General features: G+C 38.9%; 1 pseudogene across 1 annotated transcript; it reads right to left on the reverse strand.

Annotated features, from left to right (window-relative positions):
- Positions 1-328: 328 nt before the first annotated feature.
- LOC149029390 (terpene synthase 10-like) lies at positions 329-2,712 on the reverse strand (annotated as a pseudogene). The gene is made up of 7 exons (XR_016171467.1): positions 2,483-2,712; positions 2,127-2,394; positions 1,664-2,036; positions 1,334-1,552; positions 1,100-1,238; positions 762-1,010; positions 329-678 (listed from the first exon to the last, which is right to left on the reverse strand). The product of XR_016171467.1 is annotated as a terpene synthase 10-like (transcript).
- Positions 2,713-4,918: the final 2,206 nt, after the last annotated feature.

The raw sequence follows: 4,918 nt of genomic DNA on the forward strand, positions 1-4,918 counted from the left end.
ACAATCAATTTCAAGGCCAGGTAGGTGAAATAATCAAGGAGGGAGCTTATATCTAATAGAAGATTGAAATTCCTGGCCCCCGAGGAGATTCGAACTCTAGATGTTGATTTGAACTCTTGACGTCTTACTTGAGTCAACCCCTTGGCTTTAACTAGATGCATTTCTTGAATTTGATGTCATCGCCTAGGTATTCATCATTGATTTCAATTTATTTGAGAAGCTTTTCGTTTTTTCTCTCATTACACTGGTTTAATGTGTTACATTTGTTTGGACATATACATACACCAATATGGTTTAGATACCAAGAATAGAAAACATGTTACATATTCTATGCATAAAAAGCTAAAAGTAAACCATCACCAACATGACTTCAGTGATTTATAATGCTCCAATCGCAAAGGATTTTACTATTAACGACAATACATGATCTTTGCTTTTGCTACTCTCAGTGCCAAGTCCATCTCCATACTGGTATACACAGAGTGATGCTCGGGCAAGATTTAGACAGACTTGGACAAATTGATTGGAGAAAGGAGAATTGGTGATAGATCTGTTCATCATTCTCCATGTCTCCGTGATCTTGTCCCTAATGTGTTCACGGGCAACCATCTCGGAAACTTTATGTTCATGCATATAACAATGGACCGAAGATGAAACATCTCCTCTCTCTAGCTCAGCCTGCATTGAAATTCTCCCTTTTAGGTTCAATGATGTGTCAACAAAGAAGAGAAATAAAAGGAAGATCTAGTTAGTTAACATACCAATGAAGTGGCAAGATCATTGGAAAGCCTACAGATCATGGAAGGACCAAATATTAAGTCTGGATTACTCTGTAGGTACTCAAGAACTTCTGGATTAATCTCTTGTCTTGTTGCAAAAAAGGCATGGACAAGAAATACTACTCCAGAAGATGAAACCCATCCATTCTTCAAGTACTCCTCAGTAGATGGGGTTGTTCTAGTGTGGTACCACTGGGCCTCAACCAACATTGCCTTAATGAAATCTGCCCACTGAGAAAAAGCTAAAATTTAGTAAGTTGATGACTACAAGTTGTGGGTTGAAGATGATAATTTTGCTTTAACAGCGACATGATACATACCGTTTTCTTCAAGTATGGCAGGATATCACAATCCTGCTCTTTGAGAATGTCATAGGCCATTTCATTAGTGGTGTTGTAGAGAGCTAAGAAAGAAATCTTCATGTAGTCTGGAAGTTCTTCCATTGCTGTTATATCCCATCTGAGACAATAAATAGAAATGATCAGCATTAATTGCACTTCATGCCAAACACTCGCTTACTCATAAATAGAGAATTTTGAAAAATCCATACTAACCGCTCAACTGCGTTAGTGAAGAGCTCAAGTTCTTCGATGGAGCCATAGGCATCATATATATCATCGATTATTAGAACAAAATTCATGACTTTTGTAAGCCAGTTTCTGCAACGACCATATTGAGGTTCATTGGTGACCCCAACACTAAACAAGAAACTCTCCACAAGCCTGTCCCTTGCAAAGTTCAATTTTGTTCTTAAACCAAGATTTTGCCACCATCTAGATAGCAAATGATTCGATTAGTGCAGGTCCCATTAGTGAATAAAGATTTGACAATAAAATCTAGTTAAATTTATTTAGAAATATTATGTTGCCTTGTCTTCCTCATACCTTGATGCAATTCCAAGATCTCTCTGATGTGCTGCTTGCACCCTGTTGAAATCCAGCATGGCCAATTCAAGAATAATTGGATTCATGTCCTCTTGTCCCTGGTATGCATCAATATACCACCTTGTCTCTGCCCTAAGCATCCTCCAGTGTAGGGGAACTTCCAAGGAATGCTTCACTTGGGCCTCTAGATTTGAGTCTTCGTAATCTTCTCTCTCTTCAAGGTGTCTTTTAGTGAAGTCTCTAGCCTCACCCAAGATGCCTTCATCTTCACTACCGAGGTATGAAGCTTCATACAAGCTCAGCATTCCCATACTGTCATCACATAGGTACTCATGAAATTTTCCTTCTCCATCCACGAATCTTCCAAACACATCTGCAATAAACATAAAAGTCTGGTTACATATTATCCAACTAATCAAGAACATATAGACAGACCAACCCTTTAACACTACTAGCTAGGTACCTTGGGAGACCAAATACCCATGTTGCCTGAGGAGCCTAAAACGAAGGGCAGTTGAGTATAAATCATCCTTGATAAACTCTTCTGTATTACTGTTTTCATATATGGCTCGCAAGATTCGGTCTATCTCTTCATTGAAGAGGTGTCCCAAGCCCAGCCTTTGCAAGACATCGATCAGCTTGAGCTGAGGCAATGGTTCAACCTCCTTGTGCAGCATAACTTTGACATCTTCTGTAAGATCCTTAATTCTTGAACTGAATGAGTCATCATCCTACACAGATAAAATTAAGAAAACCGACATGAACAAACAAACCGTGAGAACTGAATGATGTCTCCTGCAACTATAGATGATTAATCACCTCATCATAACCGCTATGTAAGGACTCCACGAAATCATAGTCCCAAATGGTTGGTTGGTAGACAATTGATGGCTTGTTATCTGCTTGGGATTGGATACTAGCATTAGCAACAGCTTTGATCTGCAGATTCCATTTTACACTGCATGGAGCTTTTAATACGATTGATCGACTAGGAAACTTTGAAACGGAGAAGGGAGGGTTCAAAGCATGAAGTTGAAGAGCCATTTCCTTAAAATTCTTCTCTTATGCTGCAGTTGTCCTTATGCCCAATACTGTATTTATATACTTGCTGAGTCTTCTCCAGTCTATCTACTGTTCTTTTTCCTCTGTCGACCCTCTCTCTCTCCGCGTAACTAATATTTTAGTTTGTTCCTATTGCAACGATGAGCAAAACCGTATTCCACAAGTTTCGGTAGTCTTTCTCCAGTCTTTTGTTGGTCTTCTCCTGTCTCTTCATTTTTGTTTTTTTTCCCCTTGTCACGTAACTAATATTTTGCGTTGCTCCTATTAACAAAATCCACATGAAATAAACGATGAAGGCGTGCCTAATGGTCTAATATTTAAACTTTCCTCCATTAAGGCCACCGAATCCTCTAGAGCAGCAGTGACAAAGAATTGCTTGCATCATCACTTAACCTTCTGCTGTTGTGGTTAACGTGGGTCAAAGTTTCACAGGTACTATTCTTTATTCCTTCGGGATACAAAAATACAAAATCACTTAGTCTGTTAGGTAAAGACAACGAAAGGTGAGGTGCCCACATTGTTCATGGGGAGGAAGGGGAACTTGTTCTTCTTCTTCGTTTTTTTTATTTTTTATTTTCTGGTCTTAGTCTTGGTTTTGCCACGTTCCAATGGTAGTGGTTAAAAAGAGTCTTGAGTCTCCATCCTATGCAGTGCTCAAAGTAGCAGCTGCTTTTGGTAAAGAAAAAAAGAAAAAGAAAAAGCGGCTACTGCAAATTAGGGCCACGTGGTTCAAGATTAAATTATAACCCTTGAGCGTTCAAATACTCAATCTCTTTTTAAACAGGTTTGAAGCCGGTGGTTCATCAATCAAACCGTTGGATCCAACCAATCCTCTACTCACTTAAAATAAGAATTAATAAACTTACCTAGTCACAAATCGTCGTCTCTACACGCTTCTCACACGTGTTTTTTTCAATTCTTGTTTTTTTTTTTTTGCCAAATTTAACTTTTTTTTTTTTTTTTTTTTTTTTTTTTTTACATTTTTTTTTATAAGGTTCATCTGGGCCAGCTTGCGTGCACCACGATTACGTCCTCAAATTAATGCCGCCGAATGGGTGCGAACCCAAGACCTCCCCGTGGGAGGTAGAGTCTTTAATAGCTTTACTAACCCATCATTGGCAATTCTTTTTAGGTCCTCTTGGTCATTGGGGTGGTGTTTACTAGTACCCAAAATGAAAATTCTTTCATGCCTTCAGCCACCAACATTGTGAGAAGGAGGTAGAGATGAGAGGATTTGTGTGTCGATCTAAGTCTTTTGTTTTGTTAATTTCATTTTGAAGTGAGTAGAGGGTTGGTCGGATCCAATGGTTTGATCGATGAACTGGCTTAATAAGACCAATTTAAGAAGGGACTGAGTATTTGAATGCTCAATGCTTCTGATTTAATCTTTCGCCACGTTGTGCTCTATCACACAACCAGTCACACAATAACATAATCTAAGAGCAAAAAATAAAGGTATAACCATTAATTACTTGTACCATTAATTAGTTGTACCAAAATTCTCATCTCCGTTCTATCAAAGGCATGAAGGAGGTTCTTCCGTCAGCTACATAGCAGCCCGTCTGTGATATGCAACGCTCAGGCCGGTCGAGCATTAATCCAAGAAAAGTCAAAGAAGTATAAAGTATCAAAAGAGTCAACGGAGGCAAGTATGTCAAGAATGTAGGAAGTATAGAGTTAGTTTAATATAATTGCTCAATTTTCCAAATCAAACGATAAACGTCTCAATTAAAAGACTCAACATCCCTACAGATAACTAAGCATCAATCAAAAGGACTGAGTGTCATATGAACACTCCATTCATGGACACACATCATTGTGAACCTCCATATTCCCATCAGCCGGTAAGTCGTGCTGATCCGACGACATTGAGTACTTCGGAATCGGGGGTCCTCATAACCTGTAATAGAATCTAAAGAAAAGTTTTCACAAGGGATGAATTCCGATGAACTCAATGAGATCAACAACAATATATATACACATTTTCGGCTCATATAAGGAAAATGATAGGTAATGCAATCTAGTGCAATGCAATGTGAGGATGCTTCTAAAAACTATCCAAGCCAGTCTCTATCTAGGTAGACACGCAGTAAGATACAACAAAAGCCTCCTTTGGAAAGTCTCAGACAAACCCCAACAGCTCCAACCAAACTAGGTGTCACGACTGGAGGTGGTCTGCAATACCCTATAGCC

Source organism: Hakea prostrata, chromosome 1 (genome assembly GCF_041222555.1).
Source record: "Hakea prostrata isolate BN-2017 chromosome 1, UWA_Hpros_2, whole genome shotgun sequence".
NCBI lineage: Eukaryota > Viridiplantae > Streptophyta > Magnoliopsida > Proteales > Proteaceae > Hakea > Hakea prostrata.